The 24403-nt window shown below is 41.8% G+C and overlaps 1 protein-coding gene and 1 long non-coding RNA gene across 7 annotated transcripts in view; both read right to left on the reverse strand.

The window, feature by feature from the left end:
- LOC146397377 (uncharacterized) lies at positions 1–23881 on the reverse strand. Its single transcript, XR_014823511.1, has 2 exons — positions 23799–23881; positions 1–643 (listed from the first exon to the last, which is right to left on the reverse strand). It is a non-coding gene; the product is annotated as an uncharacterized LOC146397377 (long non-coding RNA).
- The window catches only part of SUCLG2 (succinate-CoA ligase GDP-forming subunit beta), a 929415-nt gene that overhangs the window by 506005 nt on the left and 399007 nt on the right, over positions 1–24403 (reverse strand). The gene's annotated exons all lie outside the window — the stretch shown is intronic.

Below are 24403 nucleotides of genomic sequence, written 5' to 3' on the forward strand. Positions count from 1 at the left end.
TAATAGGAAAAGATTATATTTTATTTTCATTAGCATCACTATCAGAGTACCGGGAACATTATTTTATGGTTTCAGATGATGAGTTTTGTATTTTGTTCATTCATTCATTCATTCAGCCTTTATTGTACATCTGGCACTGAGTGCAGTAGGAAAAGCAGGTAAGAACACACACATGTAATGAAAAATTATAATCAAGTGAGAGAAGACTTTATAGTCCAGTGAGGGTTCCATGCGGGTAGTGTCCTTAAGTGCCAGGATTTGTAACAGGAAGAACTGGTGGGAGTGTAACCAGAACACAGATGTGTATGACATGTCAGGACACTCAGGGACATGTAGGAAGTGGAGCCCAAGGGCTCCCTCACCCCATAGGCATGGCAAACATGACAAACCATCCTGTCTGCTGGGGAACAGCCCCCTGCTCCCAGCACCTAAAAGAGGCTTTAGGAGAGGAGATATGAGGGATTCATGTGGGTAAGTAGTAGAGGCCATGGTTCAGAGCCACCAGTGGCCCATCAAGAAATTAGACTTTTTTCTTTTTCAGTAGTCAATATGAAGCCACTGAATGGAGCAGCATGATCCTAGGAAGCTCATTCTGGCAACTCCTTGGAAGTTGGCATCAAGGAAGGAGTTAGTGCAGGGACCACTAGACAAAAAAAAAAAAAAAAAAAAAAAAAAAAAATCAGGCCAAGTTTTCAGTAAGATCTGCCTCTCCAACCAAATCAGAAGTGCTTTAATGCCAGGACTTATGTCATTCTCAACTTATATATACCGAATATTGGGCATATAGTAAGTGCTCAGTAAAAAATTTAGTCAAGTGAATGAAAAGAGAAATATATTTCATTTTTTTTTTCTTTTTATGGCCCCAACCTGTGGCTTACAGAAGTTCCTGGGCTAAGGGCTGAATCTCAGCAGCTGACTTACACCACAGCCACAGCAATGCCAGATCTGAGCCTCATCTGTGACGTATGCCACAGCTTGTAGCAATGCCGAACCCTCAACCCACTGAGGGAGTTGTATTGAACCTGTATCCTCATGGATACTAGTCAGGTTCTTAACCCAGTAAGCCACAACAGGAACTCCTAGAGAGCTATATTTCAAGTGCTATCCTCTTAAACACTGTGGGACTTCCCATCCTCTCTCCTTTCTTTTGCCTTTGGAACCTTTGACTTAGGGCACCACTGGCACTCAGAAGCCCAGGCGACATTGCTTTGCCCTGCTCATAGCCACTAAAACAAGGACCCAGTGATCCTAGTGGTTTTCATTTCAAGGAGTGCAGCTTTGTGAAAGCTCCACGGTGAACAAAGCTGTAAGATGGCCACCCATGTGGGAATGGGGAGCAGACCGCAATTCAGAAATGAGTCAGAGCCATCAAGGCAGTCTGCTGCCTGCTACAAGCCATGAAACACAGCATTGGAAAACCATTGCTGAGGTCTATACTAGGGCCCTTCAGTGGCCTCCTTCTGGCTAAAAGGCTTTCACTTGAGTGCTCTGGTTTGTGCAAGTTGGTTTAAGATGAATAATTCATAAAGGGTACCTAGCACCACCCTTGAGTAACTTTTCACTCTCTACCTGCTCAGAAGGATTAGCTGGACTGTCTGCAAGCCACAGGAGGAACACTCTTGAAATCTGTCATTATCACACTTTATGGGCATTCTCTTTTGGGCATTCTCTTTACTTCATGTTCATTCTCTTTACTTCATGATTGTTCCCTTTGGATATCTGTAAAAGCATGTATTCCTGGAATGTTCTTGCTTCCCTGTGTGTGGTTTCAAACAGAGTGTAAGACAACGAGAGCATCTCTGAATCAACCATGTTTTCTTTCACCATCACTATGTCAGAAGAAGGAACTAACTTCCCCTGACTCTCTGTTTATTGCATTGAGCAAGGGAGTGGGAGATTAAAAAGGCAGAGCATAAATTCACCCCTGATTCTAAGTACTTTGTTTGAAATGACATGAGCAAGAAAACTATCTCCTTGGAATCCAGGAAGTTTCCCCAGATTATTTGTCATTCCCAGGGCTCCAGGATGACATAATAGTCAATTTAGAGGAGATTTATGGCACTGCTGGCAGGACTGATAAGGAGCAACTGCACAGTAGGGGTTATTTGGGGGAGGCACTTTTAGTGCTCCAACCTGCTCCAAATATCCTTTTCTTAGCACACTTTGACGATTTTATTTTATTTTTTATTTTTTTTATTTTTTAGTATGACAATACCAGACACTTTAAAACAATCCGTCAAACTAAGCTGGAAGACAAACATAACTTCATGTCCTGAAAAACTTTATGTTCTGGGTCAGCCAACAGCCATCACGACTAATGGTTCCCTGACTGCAGTAGTTTTCCAACTGGTCATTATATCTCAATCTAGATACAGGCCAAATGTGTAAAAAGTTAGAGATAGCAGTAAGATGGTTGTATTAGCTATTGTTTGTAATAACTGTTCACTTAAGAAGCTCAACACACTGTCCATCTATACTATTCCTTCCAGTAACTCCAAATGGTAGATTCTCTTATCTCCTCTTTGCTCTAGTTTTCTCATCTAAAAAAAAATCTAAGAGTTCCTGCTGTGGCACAACAGGATCTGTGGCATCTCTGCAGGGCCAGGACACAGCTTCGATCCCTGGCCCAGCACAGTGGGCTAAGGGATCCAGCATTACTACAGCTGTGGCCTAGTTAGCAGCTGTGGCTCGGATCTGATCCCTGGCCCGGGAACTCCATATGCCACTGGGAGGCCAAAAAAGAGGAAAAAAAAAAAGAAAGAAACTAAAATGTAATAGTAACCGTAGCAGAAATAACAATGACAGTTAAAATAATAAGAGCAATCCCCTTTTATGAAGTGTTTACAAGGAGGTGGGCACTGAGAGAAATTGCCTATCTCTCAATTCATTATTTCTTTCATCCTGACAAGCCTGGGGTAGGTATCATTATGATTATCTCTGTTATTCAGACAAGAAAATGAGTGGGGGAGACCACACACCTTGCTTAAGAGCATGCAGCTAGTTAAGTTGCAGAAAGGACCTGAACTCAGGTCTGAGAGAACCCACAGATAAAACCAGTTTGTTTGCCTTGGAAGGGTTCTGGAGAAAAAATCCTTAACACAGTCTGGATGACAGAAACCATGGCAAAGGAGATGCCACATCAAATGCAGATTTGAATTGCTGAAAAAGAAAGCTGTTGATGAAATCCACCCAAATCCCAGGAACCCTACTCTCAAGGTGAGCAGCCTGGCAGTATGAATACCCCGTGGTCGGCACCTTTCCCAAAAACAGAGGGTTGGCATCTGGGACAGGCCTCAATCTCAAAGGAACACACAATGGGTACTGATGCTGCCCTTTGAGGGAATTTTATCAGCCTGACTAGAATGAAATAAGCCTTTTCTGAGTCGACATGGACCTTTGTCTCCGGCTGGTTTGACTGCTTTCCTTCATGAAAAGCTTCCACTTATTGAATACTTACTAACTGCCAGTCACTGTACTAGAAACACTGTATATGTTATCTCAGTTAATCCTCAAGACAGCTTAAGGAGAGAGATTTCCTTATTATGCCCTGGTTTGTTTATCTTTCAGTCCCCACACCTGCTTTTCTAAAATTTTTCAAAAGTTATAGAGGAAACTTTAAAAATCCCATTGCCTGTGTGGGCTGAGCACATAGACTATTGCTCTCAGACTCCCAGATGACTGGGGCTCTTGAAAAGGGTTCAGTGAGCAGAGGCTGGTAGAAAAAAATAACTGGCTAAGTAGCAGCACTTAAGCCAGACTCTTCTCTTGACTAGTATCTAAGCTGAGAGTTGTTTTCACTGAACAAAATCACTTGGGAAACACTTGAAAATGGAATTTGGTCAATCTTGGTCGGGGCATGGCTCCCATCCCAACTCTTCCTGAGGTAGCCTGATCTATTTTCAGAATGCAGTAAGGACTAAGGGGTCATGAGCCCTCATTTAAATGTTACTTCAGTCAATGAAACCTTCTCACCTCACTCATCCTCTTATCTTCAATTTCCTCACCTGTGAAATGGGATTATTATTGTCATAGTGGCAGATATGTGTCTGAGTGCTTATCATGTGCCAGATACTTTTCTAAGTTCTTTACATCTATTATCTCATTTAAATGTCACAACGATCTGATGAAGAAGGAACTATTATTTCCCTGCTTTATAAATGAAAGAATGGAGGGAATGGTGATGAACAAACTTACTAAGTTCACACAGTCAAAGAGTTATAGTCTTGGGGGAGTTCCTGCTGTGACACAGTGGGTTAAGGATCCAGCTAGGCTCTGTGGGTTAAGGATCCTGCATTGCTACAGCTGTGGCTTAGGGTTGCAGTTGTGGCTTGGATTTGATCCCTGGCCAAGAGCTTCCATATGCCATGGGTGTGGCAAAAAATATATAGTTATAGCATTAGGATTCAAAACCCAATGTACTGAACCCAAAGTTTACCTCATTTCCCTTAACCCTGGGCCCACCAACCTGGGTGTCCACCACAATCACCTGGACAACTGGTGTTGACCAGCTGTTTACTGACCAACCCAGGGCTCTGTACCCAGGGTCAGTGTTGCAAATGTGATGATCGAAATGGAGTTGAGAGTTTGCAACTAAGGACAGCAGTTTATATAGAAATAAATACATAATTTTTGAATGAACTCAATTCAAAAAGTAGACGAGTTAGTATTTAAAGCTGTGGTTTGCCCAGTACACAAGATGACCTAAATGTGTTTCTCTGACTTACCAGTAAACTTGGGCTGAAATATATATTCACAAATCTGCTGGTCTGGAATATTTCATATTGAAGTAGTAAATTTGGCTTGTGCCCAGTGGCCTCATATGCAGAGCAGACTTATTTTTGCCTTGAGGAAGAAATATGACTTTTGACACTAAGCTTCACTGCTAATAACTGGGATATTCATCTCATTCTACTGAGATAGCCTTTCAACTGAGATAGGGCTAGGGACATATCATGTGTGAATTATGAGGATCTATGTGCATTTCTATAAAGACCTCCTTCTCATGTCATCTCACTTGCAAACCAGAGAACAGATTTCCAGCAAGAACACTTCCTATAGCCATGAACCACACTGACATTATTAGGGGCTCTTGTGCACTGAGTGCTTACTCTGTGTTAGTTATTGTCTTAAGCACTTTATGTCTCATCTAATCCTAACTACAGCCATAAGAGTCAGTTACTGTAATGGTTAATCCCCATTTTACAGATCAGAAAATAAAGGCAGAGAAAAGTTAACACACTGGTAATAAATGTCAGAACTAGAATCTGACTAAGGCTAAAAGTCCCTGGAACTGTTCATTTCAACCATTTCACTGACTCCCATAAATTTGCATTGCCCTCTTGATGAGAAATGCTGTATCTTAATGAGATAGTCGATTAGTAGCAACAACAACAACAACATTGATAGTTAACATTCATTGTAGTCCTGTAACCCTTCCAGTATGCCAGGTGTTTATCAATTAATACTTTATCAAACTGATATCCCCATCTTACAGATAAGGAAGGTTTTCAGAGATCAAATAACCAGAAATTGGAAGAGATAGTGCTCAAACCCAAGGCTGCCGGAAATAAAAACTAGCACATGTGGAAAGTTTAGCTCCCAAGGTCACCCCAAGTAGGCAGCATTCCTACCCTCTCTACATGGGTACTATACACTGGAAATGGAATGGTTGGGGGTCCAGTGACAGGTGATGGATAAACTCCACATTTTTGTTCTTTTCCTCAGGTGAAAGCAATTTAGAAGACATTTTGTTTTCTCAGCTCACTGACTGTAAGAACATTGTCTTTCTTTGGTCACACCTGCAGCATATGGAAGTTCCTGGGCCAGAGATGGAATCTGAGCCACAGCTGCGACCTACACCAAAAGTCGGGCAACACTGGATCCCTAACCCACTGCACTGGGCTGGGGATCAAACCCAAGCCTCAGCAGTGACCTAAGCTGCAGCAAAGACAGCGCTGGATCTTTAACCTACTCCACCACAGTGAGACTCCCATAAAAACATTTTTTAGTTGAGTGATATTTGGCATGGTATTAATGAGTAAGGGCATTTTTGCATTTCATACTATATGCAGAAACTTGCCCTCTTGGAAATTTGTGGTATTTTTCAAATATCCAAATAGGTGATGATCAAATGCAGAGAACCAAAGTTTTTTTAATTAAAAAAGAAAAGGTTTTTCCCCCCTTATTTTTCTCTGCTTCCATGCTTCCATGCTTGTGTGACACTATTTTGGGGTATCTCCAGGCCTCCACCCTCTTCACTGAGCTTCCCATAGGCATACAGTTCAGCAGGTATGTGTTAACCTCTACCCCCCCAACCTCACCCCTCATCTCTTACCAGAGATGGATCAGAGATGACTTCTGACTCAGTAGAGCCAATTAGGGCTCCATCCCCAGAATTTGCAGCTAGCTCCAGCATCACAAGTAAACTTGTAAGAATTTTAAAAAGGCAAGTCTCCTGGCAGGCAGACCAGTCCACACCAGGACACCTAGATTGGGAATCAGGCACCCCAGCATCATAAACAAACTCCATCATCACAAACAGCCTCATCTGGGAAAGGATTTGGTGAGAAGCAAATTAGGTAAGGAGGAGGAGAAGGAACCTCCCAGGCAAAGGGATATGCGCAGAGCAAGGTCCGAAGCTGGGAGTCATCACTCCCAGGAACTCCCTGCTTTCAAGAAAAGATTTAGGGAGTTCCTGCTGTGGCGTAATGGGATTAGTGGCGTCTCTGCAGTGCCAGGATACAGGTTTGATCACTGGCCGAGCACAGTGGGTTAAAGGATTCAGCATTGTTGCACCTGCAGTGTAGGTCACAACTGAGGCTTGGATATGATCCCTGGCCCTGGGAATTCCATATGCTGCAGGGTGGCCAAAAAAAGGAAAAAAAAAAAAAAAAAAAAAAAAAAAGGAGAAAACTTTTAGGATCTTGGTGCAATCAAGGCTACAAAGATAGGTAGGGAAGAGGAGAAATGTGAAATGGAAACACTGCAACTATCCAGTGCCAGGTAGCCATGTGAAAACCCTAACTGTAACTGGGCTCTGCCATTGGCTAACTATGATTTGTGTTTTAACCTGTCTAAGCCTCAGCTTCCTCTTTTGTAAAATGAAAACCACCCTATATTAGAGGATTAAACAACATTTGGCAAGTTAATACATAGGATGAAGCCTTTAATAGGTATTCATGACATATTTCTTCTTGTGTTCACCTTTATCTCTGAGCATTTATTCATTCGTCACCATCATCATCATCACCATCATTGTCAAGGCAGCTAACACAGCCCAAACAATGCACCAGGCACTCATCTGAGCACTTCCTGTGTACTAACTCATTCAATTCTTACAACAGCTTTTTACAATACAGGTCCTATTGCTGCCCCATTTTACAGATGAGGGAACTGAGACATGTGAAGTAGTTTGTCCAAGAACACGCAAAAAGTGTATGAGCCAGCAGTCTGCATGCTTAAACACTGCAGTATCGCTTCCTTCACAAATAGGAAAAAAAGAAGAATCCACACATTTAAAAGCCCAGATGCTCCTAAAATGTCCCTTCTACATCACAGCAGCTCTAAGATGCACCCCTGGGGCACAAATGACACCACATTACTAACTTTGCTATGAACACTTTACTATTTACAAATCCCAAGGGCTAAATGCTGCTTTAGATCTTTTCTAACCATTGCAACAACTCCCTCAACCTTGAAACAAACCTGAGCTGGGAGAAAAATGAAATCTGCTCTTTGGAGTGGCAGCATCAATTTTTAACCACCTCTGTCACTGAGTGCTAGAGCTGCATAGCCTGGGAAAATGTGGATTGGTCATGGGCTCCTTGGATGACACAAGGCTGTGAAATAGCCCGGGGTTTCAGAAATGAACTGATCTCTTCTCTTCCCCAATCCCCCCAATTTGAAGGAGCCATTCGAAGTATCTCACTGCCTGATCTCAAATGAAACTGAACAGTTTTCATAATCCTGGGCTCCATCAAGTTAGGGACCAGTTGGAAGAGCTAGTGGAATAGAAACATTTTGATGGAAAGAACTGTGAACTAGGAAAAGATGATTACCTACAAAAAGGGGGCAGGGAAGGAGATTCTAAGAGGCCCAGAAGCATCAGAAGCAAATAGCACCTTCTCCTTCCAGGCTCAGGAAGGGTGGGTGGTGAGAAAGAAAGGACCTGAGGCCATGCTTACCAGGCAAAGCGCAGACCCCTTTGCAGGGGGTGCAGCTACCAGAGAGCTTGCAGTTGACTAATGGCAAAGAAACTTGCCAGGGGCCACAGACCTGCTATGGCCTCTAGAAGTGACCTGTCAGGTCTGAGCAGGCAGGGGAAACAGCATTGGCCTGGGGGCACCACTGGAGCTGGTCCACACAGATCTTTCAGCTCCCACACAGCAGAATAAATAACGAGACTGAAACCCTCAAGGTATGTCTTCCTGCCTCTAGACACTTGAAGGATCATTCCAATGTCCTCTTTTGACAAAAGCTAACATTCTGCCAGTTAGCAAAGGGAAATGTTTACAGGGTCTAGCACCATTATCACAAAGCAGTGCAAAGAAGGGGGATTTGCAGCTGAGACAATAAATTGATACCATCCATGAAGGAGTTGAATCAGCAGACATAAGCACTGGTGTACTGTTAAAGTGAGTCCTACCTAGGGTATCTATATCTATTTTAGTCTCTTGTGAAGAAATGGAGCCCAACAATTATACAGAGTATGTGTGCTAATTTCTTCCTTGCCACCATTGTGTTTAAACCTTATAATTCTCTGTGAGTGTATGTGTGTGAGTGTGTGTGTGTGTGTGTGTGTGTGTGTGTGTGACTGATGCTCAAAGGAGGTGCCCTGCCAGTTCCATGAAGACTTTGTTTCACTCCACTTTACAGTCTTAGTGCTTAGTACAGAGCCCTGCATATAGGAGATGCTCCATGACTATTTATTAAATGTATGAGTAAATGAATGAATAAGTGAACGCTATACCCTTGGCTCATCCTGTGCTATATTCTTGAGTAACTTGAGGAGGTTATAAAAATCAGTGGAGGAGTGAAGTGTTGGCCGATTGTGCAGTGTTGGGAACTTCGGGCTTCCTGGGCCATGACCTCTTGAGTTAGCAGAATGGCCACCCAGCTTCTCAGCCAGACTGCAAGCATCCCCACTTTGGCCTGGCAAAGAACCTCCTGGAGCAGGGCTCATGGAGACTCTTCTCTCAACTCTTCTCAGAGCTGTTTCTTCCTCATCTTTCAGGCCTGAGCAGAAACATCACTGCTCTAAAAAGTCCTTCCCATAATGATGTTATTGAAAGTGGCCTCCTCATCCTGCTCCTAGAATTATTTTTTATCTGAATGATCCCCCAACTCTGCTGTCCATTAGAGTTACCTGGGGAAGTTTAATAAATCCTAATTATTATAAAAACCCAAGATAATGTGGTACTGGGCATAAGGATCCATATGTGGATATATGGAACAGAATTGATAATCCAGAAATAAACTGTTATGTGTATGATCAATTGATTTTAGACACAGGTGAAAAGATAAGAAAAAATGTGGAATTTTTTTTCCAATAAATCGTGCTAGGATAATTGGATGGCCACCACAAAAAGATTAATTTAGACCCTTACCTCATAGTATATACAAAAAATGTACCCAAATGGATCGCAAACTTAAGTGCAAGAGCTAAAACTATAGAACTTTTAGATAAAAATAGAAAAAAATCTTTATAATCTTGGGTTAGACAAAGAGATTTTAGGGATTTTTTTTGTATTTTATATTTACTTTTTATTAAAGTATAATTGATTTACAATGTTGTGCAAACTTCTGCTGTATAGAAAAGTGACCCAGACATATATACGTGTGTGTGTGTGTATTTTACATATGTACATATATATATTTTTTATTATATTATCTTCCATCATGGTCTATCTCAAGAGATTGGATATAGTCCCTTGTGCTATACTGTAGGACCTCATTTATTATCCTCATTGCGTAATAGTTTGCATCTACTAACCCCAAACTCCTAGTACATCTCATTTCTTTCCCCTTTCCCTTCCCCCTTTCCAGACTCACAGACTTAGGGAACCACAAGTCTGTTCCCTATGTCTGTAAGTCTATTTCTGTTTTGTAGATACATTCATTTGTGTCATATTTTAGAGTCCATATATAAGTGGTATCATATGATATTTGTCTTTCTCTTTCTGACTACTTCACTTAGTATGATAATCTCTAGTTGCATCCAAGTTATTGCAGATGCTATTATTTTGTTCTTTTATGGCTAAGTAGTATTCCATTGTATATGTACCACATCTTCTTAATCCACTCATCTGTCAATGGACATTTAGGTTGTTTCCATGTCTTGGCTATTGTGAATAGTGCTGCAGTGAACATAGGAGTGCATGTACCTTTTTGACTTATAGTTTTGTCCGGATATATCCCCAGGAGTGGGATTGCTGGATCCTATGGTAGTTCTATATTTAGTTTTCTGAGGAATCTCCATACTGTTTTTCCTCGTAGTTGTACCAATTTACATTCCCACCAACAGTGTAGTAGGGTTCCCTTTTCTCTACACCCTCTTCAGCATTTGTTATTTGTAGACTTGTTAATGAGGGCCATGCTGACCCATGTGAGGAGGTACCTCACTGTAGTTTTGATTTGCATTTCTCTAATAATTAGTGATGTTGAGAATCTTTTCATGTGCCTGTTGGCTATCCATAAGTCTTCTTTGGAGAAATGTCTACTTAAGTCTTCTGCCCATTTTTTGATTGCGTTGTTATTTTGTTGTCGAGTAGGTGAAGAGCTTTTAGATATGAAACCAAAAGCACACTTTATAAAAGAAAAAGCTGATAAACTGGACTTCATCAAAATTAAAAGCTTTTTGTATTTCAGAAGATGTTGTCAAGAAAATGTAAACAGAAGCCACAAACTGTCAGAAAATATTTCAAAAGTTTATGTCTGATAAAGGGCTTATATCTAGAATACATAAAGAACTCTTAAAACTCAATAAGAAGACTAATAATCCAGTTAAAAATGGGCAAAGCATAGGATAGACATTTGACCAAATAAGATATATGTATCTTATATATCATATAAGATATGGCTAATTATATACATATATCTACACACACACACACACATACACACACACACATATATATATACACACACACACTATATGTATATACACACTATATAGTTAATTAGCATGTGAAAAGATGCCCAACATCATTAGGTATTGGAAAAATGCAAATATAAACCACAATGTAATACTACTTGATATTCACAAGGATGGCTGTAATCAAAGGGACAATAACAAGTGTTGGTGGGGATGTGAGGAAACTAGACTCTTTCTACATTGCTGGTGGGACTGTAAAGTACTACAGCCACTTTGAAAACAGTTTGACATTTTCTCAAAAAGCTAAACATAGAGTCACCACACGACCCAGCAAATACTGTTTTACATATACCAAAAGAAAGGAAAATAGATACCCATTTAGAGACTTGTAAGTAAACATTTAAAGCAACATTATTTACCAAAAAGTAGAGACAGTTCTGCTATCAGTCAACTGATAAGTGGATAGACAAAACAGTACAGCTATGTAATAGAACCTATAAAGTAATAACAAGAAAGTATTGATATTTGCTACAACATGGATGAACCTCAAAAACATTATGCTAAGTGAAAAAAGCCCGGCACAAAAGACCATATCTTGTATGATTTCATTTATATGAAATGTCCATAAAATGGAAATCTATAGAGAAAGAAAGTAGAACAGTGTTTGCCTGGGGGCTGAGGGTGAGAACAAGAACTGACTGCAAATACATACAATAGATGTTTTGGGATGATGGGAAGAATTCTAAAGTTGTGGTGATGTTGTCAAAACTGAGGATGTACTAAAAATCATTTAATTGCATGCTTAAAATGGAGACTAAAATGAATGGACTTTATGATATATAAATTACCCCTCAATAAAGCTGTTTTAAAAAATTCCCAATGTCCAGGCCACTCTGAGTCAAATTAAATGAAAATTACTAGGTGAAATTAGATGTCAGTAATGTTTTAACTTTCTTTTGTAACTTCAGTGTGTAGTCAGAGTTGAGAACCAGTGGTCTATCTTCATACTACTGTGGTGGCCCATGGACCAGCACCTTCAGCATCATCTGAATGCTCGTTAGAAATCCAGAATCTCAGGCCCCACCCCAGACCTCCTGAATCAGATTCTGCATTTAAAGAAGATTCCCATATGATGGAGCTGCCCATTAATATCTGAGAGTCCCTTCTCTATTACAGTGCATTTGTCACAATCTTGACTTTTTTTATGTATTTCTTTTCTTTTAGATCTACCTTCAGGACAGTTTGTGCAACTCTATGTAGAATGCAATGGGAACAGAGCTACAAGTTCTAAGAAGGCAGGGTCCTTTTCTATCTTGCTCACTGATACTTCTCCATGCCAAGCAGAATTCCTGCCACATGGCTGGTATTAAATTACACATTTGTGGAGTGAATAAATAATTATTACCCTCTACCCCATTTCGCCTTTTAACTATTGAACTCCTGCTAGTACTGCAACCTAAATGAATTTTGCCCTTTACTAGTTCCCTGGGGAGATGTCTGTTTCCCCCTCTCTGTGACCTTGTTGGTCTGCTGTTCAGCAACCAGGACAACAATGAGAGCATTCAGCCTCCCCCACCTCACCCCCATCTCCAACTGAATGGGCATCATTAACCAATGAAGCCATCAAGAGAGTTGGAAATTTTTCTGCACTAATTAATAAGTTAGTACATAGAAAGTATTCTACTGTTATGAGCATTATACTTAATATTATTTTGTGTCTTCCTTTTTTTTTTTTTTTGGTCTTTTTGCCTTTTCTTGAGCCGCTCCCGCAGCATATGGAGGTTCCCAGGCTAGGGGTCGAATTAGAGCTGTAGCCACCAGCCTACACCAGAGCCACAGCAACACGGGATCCAAGCCGTGTCTGCAACCCACACCGCAGCTCACGGCAACGCCGGATCCTCAACCCACTGAGCAAGGGGCAGGGATCGAACCCGCAACCTCATGGTTCCTAGTTGGATTCGTTAACCACTGCGCCATGAGGGGAACTCCTTTTGTGTCTTCCTTATGGGGACACACTGGTAAGCAAAAACAGTATGATCCCTTATTTTTTGGGGGAGTTACACATCACTGTGAGAAAAAGACCATAGCCATGCATAAAGATGTTGGCCATCTTTGTATGTTAGCAGATTTCAACCTTCTCCTTTCTTTTGTTCATCCACCTATTTCTCTATAGTTTCTTTGCTTTTTGCATGCTTTCTAGGGATAGTCATTGCTTCCTGGTAAAACAAGATCCAGGGCAAAATGAGGCCCCAAAATGCCCAATCTCATAATCTAACCTGCAAACCCTCCTTACTGCATGGAGGTCGCTTGTCTTAGTTTGGATTCTCCTAAAGTAGAGACTGAGAGGAGAATTCTATTGTAAGTGATTTATTTCAATAATTTATTTGGGAAGTACCAGGAAACACCAAGAGGGCAGTAGGTAAGTGAAGTAAGAAACAAATGAGGCACATAAACAATATGCTACCAGCTATCATGGCAGATGGCATGGTGGACACTTGGAATTCAACCCCACCAGGAACTATGAGAAGGCTGTAGAACAAGCTTGAAAGACTGTCCCAACCAAGGGATAAAGAAGCTGGAGTGTTTTCCACTGACTTCCCATCTGTTATTCGCTGAAGGCTGTTCCAAGAACTAGTAACTCTCCAGCATTTCAGATCTGCCAAGGATGCTTCCTTAGCCAGGCAGGGAAAACATATTTGCAGGTGTTTAAAATAAGCAGCTTTCCATAGGTAGGGTGCATGCTGAGAAGTTCAGAGAATAGTGGAGGACTGAGGTGCTCAGAATCAGAAAGTTCTAGTGAACCACAGAAAAACAGCATTGCCTCACAGAAGCCCAATCAGTAACTGGAAGCATGGAGGAAAAGCAAATTGAGTTAAATGGAAATGACATCTCATTTACCTTGCCATGCACTCAGATGGCCACCTACAGGCCCTCCCAGGAAAGATCCAAGGACCACTGGCCTTGACCTTTGTTCTTAGGCTAATGTTACAAGTTTGTGGATGTAGTCCAAACCTTATCTAGAATGTGTGTTTGTGAACCTGTAGTGTTTTGGGGAGGGAGAGGTAAAATGGGCATTTTGGGGCTCCCAGGGGAGTCCAGGACCCAGCCCACTGATAGGCAGTTATAAGTAGAGCTGAAAGATTAGAGTCAGCCAAGCAATCCTCTCATTCAACATGGCAGTCTTCCCAGCTAAGGTCTTTGGTGGCAAATCAAATATTCTATTACATTATTTTCCAATTTAAGGCATTTCCCCAGATGGACTCTCAAGTGGTATATTTTCCAAAAGTTCAGAAACACTGGCCTGCTCGCCATCTGCCTTGATGGCCTGACATATTGGACACTGACTCTGGGACCAAAACATGTGTGGTCCAAGGACACCATCCTGCTACCGGCTTATGGCACCTGAGAGATGGTGGGAACCCAGACCTCTCAACCCAGCAAACTCCGTGACTCCAGGCAAATGCCCTCCCCAGGCTTTATTCAGCACTTGTTAGGTGAATGCAAATTAGATTCATCCTACCAACTTCACTAACCCCCATTCTCCAGTGATTAATACGACAATTTGGCCTTTTCCAATACGGCCATGCAACATCTGTAAGATACCGAAGGCACTTACACGCAGTGTTTTAGTACCAATTTGACCTGATTAGGTGTGTTGTCAACAATGGGACCTTGAATCCTAAGCAGGTGGCTTGTTTTTCACTCTTGCTTCATCTCCAGCTCTCCTGTGAATCATTGCCTAAATTTTAGGGGACTGCATCTAAGAATAATTTACATTCTTTAAAGCGAGAAATGAGGAAGGGGCACAGCTGGAGCCAGAACTCTGCAGCTCTCCCAGGAGCTAAAATGGCATAGCTGAAAGGAACTTGAGCCAAGAACTCCATACCCATTAGCCAGTGTGATGAAAAGTGATTAGCATTTAGCACAACCATGGCAACCTTTAAATTCAAACAAGCTCCTGTTCCCAGCTCCCCATAAACTTGCTCAGTTGTAGCTCTTCCTGATTGTGATGTCACTAATTGGTGACAGTACTCATTTCTATGAGTTCCCCCACCTGCACTTCCTATTGCCCCTGGATTTGCTCCTGGAGGGATGTGTCTGTGTGTACAGCTGGACAACAACCTACATGGGGGGGGTGCAAATGATGAAATGAAGATGCAGCTTGAGCTCATCACCTAGAATCCTGAGGACACCTGGTACAATCTGGGCCTGTGAAGACCTGAGAGTTTTGTCACTGAGGCAGTGCTCCTTCTGATGGATTGACTGGGTTTAAAGAAGTGCTTCTGTGTTAGTTGAACCAGACCAGTGCTGTTTTTATTCTGATAAACAAGGCATGGTTATTGTCACTGAGCCAAGGCATCCAAGAGTTAAAAGTCCAGTCCATTCTCCTCTTCAACATGGAACTACCTTTACCATAACCAGGATGTGGTTAGCCACCACCGCTGTTTTAGCCAAGGGCCACAAGCCCAGCTACATATACAGGCAAGGAAGAAAGGACTGATGAGTGAAATGGAACTGAGTCTAAAACAACAGGGTGAAGTGAGGTCTGAGGAAAACTGCAAAGCACAGGTTTCATTGAATGGGAGAAACATCCTCTTCAGTCAGTTAATTGTTGAAGTGCAGAACAGAGAGTACTCTACAGTAGCTGTGTGCGTGTATGTGTGTGTGTGAGAGAGAGAGAGCGGGGGTGGGAGGGAAGGAGAAACACAATCATCTCAATTAAAATATTTTCAAAACCACCAAACTTAAAGAAAGCAATGAATGGGGAAGCAGTACCCAACTACATACAAATGATGGTCTACAGGCCACCAGTTTATAGCCCTGGACTGAGCAGGTAACAGGGCAGATAACATTACATAAAGCCACCCATTGCCTGCAACAGCTTCTCACATGTATTCATCTCATTACAAATTTCTTGCACTATTGGTACCATTCATTTTACTAACTCAAAATTTTTATGAAGCACTGCCTATGCTCTAGGCATAGTTTCTCAAGCAAGGGTTACCCAGAATCTCTGAGGGTAACCTAAGTAATAGAACAAGCTTTCTCACAGAGAGTTCATTGTACCTACTGAAGGATAAATCCTCTGTCCTGAAAGTCTTCTCTTTCTAGATCCAACAGCCCATTTTCTCCAACCCTTCCTAAAATATTAGGGTTTTGCATTTCCAGTTTGTTACTATCCTTCTCAAAATGTGGCAAATTAGTGTAAAATACTAGTTATAGAGCCCCACTCTGAATGCATTGAAATTCAAAAATTTTCTTAAAAACCTTGCTGAATATGTGAATTATTGCTGTTTGGTACATCTACCACCTTCTCAGGTTTATCTGGGTTTTGCAATGGGCACATATCTTCATTTGTAAGAATCCTCAGTCATAAAGTGCTTTGTATACTTCTCTACATACAGCAACTACAATCTGTTTTCACATTCTTTATAACTTAATGGAGCACAGGACATGCACAGCCCAGCTTATTTGCTTTCTTGTACTTGTATTTCCAAAGGTCACAGATTTCATGCCAAAGTGCCACATGATATAAGCATTTCCAGGAGCTCTTGAGGAAAATAACATTAATTGCCTGAGACTCTAATTGGCTTTATGGCAGTAGCTAGGCCAGTGGCCGGGAAAAGACACCCCAGAACAGCTGTCAAACACACAACCTGGCAGAAAGTTTTATTGAATGCCAAGAGCCCTTCCTGCATAGAACTGATATTCCAGAGGCCCACACAGACCCCATGATCAAAAAAAAATCTCCCTCTATGTAATGATTTTCAAACCTGCTTAATTTAAAATGGTTTGCATGGAACACACAAAACATGCCACAATTCAGCTCTGGCTGGCAGGAAGCTACAGTTGGAGGCGAAAATCCCCAAACCTGCTAGTCATTAGCTGAGTATTTAGGAATGTACACAATGATTAGGCCACAATTACATTATTTCTCCAGATTTTGTTGGTGTAGATTTTTGCAATTAGAGATGATGTGGGGAGGACCAAATGTAAATCAACAGCTCTGATCTGCCAGGAATAATACAATTTACCAATCATACAAACATCCTCTCACAACTGTCTTCTTTCTATCCTACCTGAACATTCTCAAGAAGGTGGATATGAGCTCTGCCTCATATCATCGTCTTTTACCTCTTGATTAGGTATGAGATGAAGAAGCACAGGCCTATAAGAAGTGTGAATGCGGGGGGTTAGGCATTCCTGCCCCATCGTTTGTGTTGCTGGAGGAAAATCAGGCTGAGAATTGGGAGATCAGCTTCTGAATCTTGAATCTGACTGCTTAGTACTGACCAAGTAATTGCACCATCAAAATGATTTTTAGGGAGATTCAAGTGCCCACACAGAGGAGAACTGAAAAATAGGAAGCCCTATGCAAAAGTATTGAGCTACTACCATTACTGCCATTTTAGTTCCCAGAAAACCCTATTCTAAAATCTTAACAAATAGTTACAAGAGTCTCCCATTGTGTCCTTTTTTTTTTTTTTTCTCCCAAAACAGAACTTCAAGATCAGTTATCCAAATCCAATCTTACTCTCTTTCCTGGTTGCAAACTACAAATCCATGGGCTAGACTGAGCCCACAGAGACATTTTAACTTGCAATGCTTTGTTTGTTTGGTTTTTTAAATTGCCTTGCTTGTCAGGATTTTATATATGGGATTTTTCAGATTGATATTTTCATTTTGGTATTTTCACAGGCAAGTTCATATTTCCTGATTTTACTGAAAAAAAAGGGTGCAGTTTAGGCAACACCGACTTGGATTCCCTACAGCTACAGTTGCTGGAGCTGAGTGGTGGCTGCCCAGAGGGTGTGTACTCGCCACTGCCCCAAGGTCCCCCAGCCCCCACCATGATTTGCTTCCTTCAGTATATCTTCTAAATCCCTTAGACATTTGGATGTCAACTTCACATTTCCTTTTATTTTCAGGACTGAATAGCTCTATAAAATATTAAAAGGGATAAATAAGAATACACGGAAGCAATGAGACTGAATAATCAACTTATTGGATATTAATTAATGCAGATATGCCAAACAGATGCTCTGAGAAACAGTGGAGCAATGTGGTTAACAGTCTGAATAAAGGAGTTCCCATGGTGGCACAATAGGATTGGCAGTGTCTTAGGAGCACTGGGACACAAGTTTTATTCCCAGCCTGGCAGAGGGGGTTAAGGATCTTCTGGCATTGCTGCAGCTGTAGCTTAGGTTGCAACTGTGGCTGGGATCTGATCCCTGGCCCAGGAACGAAAACAAAAACAGAAAACAAAATAAAACAAACAAAAAAAGGGACTTCCTGTCGTGGCTCAGTGATAATGAACCCAGCTAGTATCCATGAAGATTCAGGTTGTATCCCTGGCCTCACTCAGTGGGGTGGGGATCCCATGTTGCCATAAGCTGTGGTGTAGGTCATAGAGGAGGTTGGGATCCCATGTTGCTGTGGCTACGGCTGTGTTATAGACTAGCAGTTGCCTCTCTGATTCAACCCCTAGCCTGGGAACCTCCATACGCTGCAGATGTGGCCCTAAAATAAAAAAGTCTGAATAAAATATTGAATGTCAAATTATGGCTCCTGCCCTTATTAACTTAGCATAATTATTTAAGCCTCTGGGCTTCAGTTTCCTCATCTGGAATTAAATACAAAGATTTACTATGCACTCATATGTCCCAGAGACTTGTGTGGGCACTGGTGATATAACAATAATCCAAAGCCTGTACTCCTGTGGCTTACATTAAAGGAGTGAATCCATGTTAACCATGTAGAACAAAGTCTGTTACAGTAATAACAAATATTCAGTACATGTTAGCTATTATTATTGTTATTATTCACAGTATATTGTCTACTCAAAGTGATTACCTAAATCTGGAGTGGTAAACATATTTATGCTTGTATTTTATTTCCTCATAGTATTTACCAAAAACACAGTGTTAAGAATGAGTCTGAGGCCTTGTCCAAGCTCAGCAGAAAGGAGTTTGGTGATTGACTAGTGATGTCTGACATGAACTGGAGCGATGTGTATGGAAATTTGCCTGCAGGTTTTGCCACCCTGGTTTAAAGAATCCTTAATTTCTGTAAATTAAATTTTTTTTTTTTTTTTTTTTTTTTTTTTTTTTTTTTTTGCTTTTTGCTTTTTAGGGCTGCACCCATGGCATATAGAAGATCCCAGGCTAGGGGCTGAATTGGAGCTGTAGCTGCCGGCCTGCACCACAGCCACAGCAATCTGGGATCTGAGCTGCATCCACAACCTACACTACAGCTCACATCATTGCTGGATCCTTAAGCCACTGAGCAAGGCCAGAGACTGAACCCACATCCTCATGGATATTAGTTGGATTCATTTCCGCTACACCACAACAGGAACTCCCAAATTTCTATCAGTGTAAATATCTGTAAATTTCTGCCTCTCTTGTCAGTGTTGACAGACCTTCTGAGACTTCTTGTTCAGGGAGAGACAAAATCCAAGAAACTTTTTCCAAATTGTCTCTTTTCAGCAGGCAGCTCAGAAGGGCAAGGCCGTGTTCTGCCATTGCAGATGTGCTGAGAACATGCAAAGCTTGAAGGGCTACTAGCCTGCAATTAGGAAGGGTTTGAAGATGTCTGTTCCCATAATCAGCTCTAAAGCTGAACCTCTCAGAGCTACAGATACAGCTCAAGGGAACTGAAACACCGGCTCAGGGTAGATACATTTCTCTTCAATAAAATACTTAAAGGGAGAGAAAGAAGGAAAAGAACATACCACCTAATCACACCACAAAGCCTAAGTGTTAGCCCCCGGGAGGCCTGGAGGCTGAACTCCTTTGTGGCAGTGCCTCTGCCCTCAGTGACAGCTCTGGCGTGATTCCCCTACACATTTATTCTCCTGCAAACTCAGACCAGGAAATGGTGAAAAGTCATCACGGATGTCCTCCTTCCCAGATAAACACAAACGTTCACTCTTTGCAAACTCCTCAGGGGCAAAAAAGGGAAATAAAACCTTTTCCAACAATATTAAACGTGAACCTATCATACTCCCTTGAAGCTCACCCTCAGTGTCCCTGCCCAGGGGATACGTTTCATCTTCCATCAGAATTACACAGTGGACAGGTTCACTGGGATAAAGAATTCACAGCCACAGGCTTCAGATAGGAGAGATCACTGAGTAATAAAGAGAAGGAGCATGTTTGGGCTTCCAGGTGAAGGGTGAAGAGGCAAGACGATACCCAGTTATTAAGTAGACATGGACAATAATGTTGGGGGTGACTCTGCACAGAAGCTAGATGTGGTCTTCTGGATCGGGTCCCCCAGCACCAGGGATGCGGGGTGCTTGAGAATGATTATTGCCAGGTTACACATCCATTAAAATTCCAGAGGCCCCATATTGCCCCTGTCTGGGTAAAACAAACCCTGTGTTATACAGAAGTAGGGATACTGGCTGTGTTCCAATACGACTTTACTTACATAAACAGGTGGTAGGCTGTACTTGACCTATGGGCCATAGTTTGTGTCCCCTGATCTAGTGCAGTAAATTACTGATACACCTGCATTAAGTATAACAGAGGTGTATTCATTTCCTCATTATATCCCCATAAGAACTAAAAACAATAGTAATGTATTGTGACTAGAAATCAGAATAATAAGGAGGGAGCTAGGTACCAGAAGAGGGTACAGGGCACACCGAGCATTGGAGATATTCTGTTTCTTGGTCTGGGTGCTGGTCACACAGTTAATTACTTTGTGGCATTTCATCAGGCCATGCACTTAAATTTGAGGACTTTTCTGCATGCATGTTATACGCTGAAAAAAAATGTATAAGTAAATATATAAATAAAATAAATAATGGCTAAAGAGAGAAAGCAAAGCATCCCTGCTTGCTAGCTTTGAGCTCTCATAATGACAGCTGAAACTGAAGTGTGGCTGTTTGGTCTGTCAATTCCACAGGTAAAGTGAGTATCCTGATTGTAAAATGGCCTTTGAAACCAAAGAGACCTGGATGCTTTAACTTCTCTGAGCCTCCAGCTTTTCATCCCTAAAATTATCCTGAAAGTTCCCATTGTGGCTCAGTGAGCTAAGAACTCGACATTGTCTCCGTGGGGATGCAGGCTTCCTCCCTGGCCTCACTCAGTGGGTTAAGCATCCAGCATTGCCACAAGCTGCAGCATAGTTCACAGACCTGGCAATGCTGTGGCTGTGGTGTAGGCTGGCAGTTGCAGCTCCATTTGACCTCTAGATTGGGAGCTTCCATATGCTCAGGTGCAGCCATATATCATCATGATCATGATCACGATCATGATCATCATCCTGTCTATCCTACGGCTTGGTTGTGAGGGCTAAACTAGATAACGCATGTGAAATGCCTGGTATTAGTTAATGCCCAAGGTTAGTATCCAGTGAGTATCAGCTAATATGAAAAATAGACCATAGTGGAAAGGTGTGCTAGGTCTCCTTCATTTCCCCTCTCATCCATTCTCTGCCCCAATCCTGAAGTCACCCAGCCTGGGTCATGTCCATAGGCCCCCTTAATGAGCCCCCTTGCCTTTGCTGGCTTCCAGGGTGAGAGCAGAGGTGTGAGAGAGAGCCTGCTCAGGGAATTTGTCTCCCCGCAGTTCCTCCAAGAAGCACCCCTCCACAAAATGTGTGTGAAGCATGCCTTTCCTCACAGATGCTTTGTCTTCACCTTCCCAGAAATGCTCCTCCACTTGCTTCCAGGCCAATGGTGGTAACTGTTCCCTGCTGCTGAGAACTCCAGGGGCACTGAAGTGGTTTCCCCTGCACTGTGCCCACACCTTTGTCCTTTGTTTCCAGATGCATCAACCATATATTATGAAAGTGAATTCAAATATGAGCGAGGCCGGAAAAGTTTCAAAAATAGTAAATTGTCCTTTCTTTTGGTGCTCCTATGGGACTTAGAAAAACAAGGGCTATTTTTCTTTAGGCCCAGCACACAAAGATTATAAGGCTTTGTTTGTCGAATCTGGGCTTTCTTGCTTCCGGAGCTCATTAAAACTGAGCTTGTTTTTTTGAAAATGAAGAGAGCAGTTACCAGCCAACCTAGACACACGATCTGTTTGGGTGAGGATGCTCAAGGAGGTAGGCTGGGGATGGGTCTGGCTTGCACACAGTAGTGACGGTGGGATTTTGAGAGGGCCCAGGGGCTCACCTCCATTCTCAAGAACTAGACTTGTGGTGGAATATCTCTGGATGCCAAAGACCTGGAACTTCAGGCCCTGAGTTCTTGGAGAGCTTCCACCCCAGGCCTGCCTGAGGTACCTGAGATGCCCTTTTAAAATGCACGCATGGGCGGGACAATGAGTCCTATAGCAGTGACTGTGATGACAATTAGAGGCCTTTCTAGTGGAATTGTTGGGTCTGTGCAAGCCCCTCAGGATTGCTCTATAATGTCAAGGGAGAGCAAAGTGCCTTCTAAACTCTAACAGGATTATACAGGCTCTACCTCAAAGATTCTGATTTCGTAGGGCTTGATGTGAGTCCTACATGGCATCTTTAACACGTACCTCAGGGATGCCTGTGTGAGTAGCCCGTTGAGCACAATGTTCTACTATACTCAACTCATTTTCTTTTTTTATATTTATTTTTTCAGGCTGCATCTGTGGCATATGGAAGCTCCCAGGCTAGGGGTCAGATTGGAGCTACAGCTGCCAGTGTAAGCCGCAGTCACAGTAACGCCAGATCTGAGCCAGATCTGCAACCTACACCTAAGCTCACAGCAACATTGGATACTTAAGCCACTGAGTGAGCCCAGGGATCAAACCCATATCTTCATGGATACTAGCTGGGTTCTTAACCCACTGAGCCACAATGGAAACTCTAATTTTTTTTTTTTTTAACAAAGGAGAAAAATGGAGCCACTGAGAGCCTAGGCTTCTTGTATGATGTCTAGGCCAATGCTGGTTAGGCAAAGAAAAAAAAGCTACATAAATTGCCCTTTGTGTGTATGTGAAGCACATTTATATTCTTTTTTATTCACTTTAAAATTTATTTCTTATTTTATTCTAGGGAATCCTGTCCAAATCCAAATGTTTGCAAAATTCCAAGAATTGAGGCATCTTCTATTTCTTCCTTCACAATCAACTAAGCTGGAACTCTAGCTAGCAAAAAACCTCTCCCCAAGTGCTTATTAGGTAAGACTGGTCTGGGGCACTTAATCTATGAAGATGCCAAAGAAAACCAAGAAATGCTTCCCATCTTGCTACTAAGCGCCTAGCTTAGAAAATCAAGTAAAACAATCAACGTGGCCACTCACAAAGTCAGCAAAAAATGTTTATATAATTAATCTTCATCATGGCAGTGCAGTCACAACATTAGTGTCAAATATACCCAGAGAATAAATGTAAATTACAGGTACAAATCAATTTACTTTACGTATTCAGCAGTAATTCCACTTGCGTCCACATACACACTTAATAGCTGCTTGAGGCTTATGAATCGTTTCTGGTCTTCAGAAAGATGCAAGTCTGCAAACTGAGTTCCAAGATAAAACAACGACTACAAAATAGCACTATCATAACAGCATAGCCATTAGGAGACACCCTCAAAAGTACCAGGAGTGAATGTTTCCATGCTCCCTAGGGAAGAGGGGAAGCACCAGCCTTGTTGCTCATTTACTCTTTTTACCTTTCTGCTGCTAACAGTCTCCTAGCCATCAAACCCTGGAATGGTTAGAAGGAAGAATTTTGGAAGGCCCCCACATAAGGAATGATGTCAGACTCACTTCCATTCCTAATTGCAGTGGAAATGGATTCTCTTTCATCTGTGAAATGTGAAGTGTCCCAGGGATTTGTTTTCTGATGCCCTGGAGAAAGCAGAAACATTTTAAAATGACCTGGAAATGCAAAGATCTTAGAGTCAGATAAAATATCTCAGAAAATTATAACTAGGATAGTGCCCTCTGTGTGAACCTGGGTAATGTAGGTCCCTTCCCCTCAAATTCACTTTTTAGTTCACTTTGTCTTTTTTGGCTGCTGGCAGATAGATGGAAGTAAAAGACTTTCTCTACTTGGCAAAACTCTGATCTTAATTTTGACAACTGTTTCCTTTGAACCATTAATAAAGTCACAAGCATTGATTGTGTTGAGTCTTTTCATCTCCCCTTTTAGATCACTCCCTTTGTCCCCCACCTGAACGTATTTTTCAGTTTCCTCACAATGTTTATTTTTAACTATCTTGCGGTAGTAACAGTCTCATTAAGTAAAATGCCTGAGTGGGGGGAATTCTGGTTAACTGAGTGTCAATAAAGAAAATTTTTTAAATTTTTTAGTACTCATTGAAAATCTTTCTCTTAGATGTTTTTCTTCCTGCCCTCTTCATTTCACTCTC

Source organism: Sus scrofa, chromosome 13 (assembly GCF_054392235.1).
Source record: "Sus scrofa isolate SSC_HxYL_T2T_F1_AM1 chromosome 13, Sscrofa_HxYL_maternal_Yorkshire_Landrace_v2.0, whole genome shotgun sequence".
NCBI classification, from domain to species: domain Eukaryota; kingdom Metazoa; phylum Chordata; class Mammalia; order Artiodactyla; family Suidae; genus Sus; species Sus scrofa.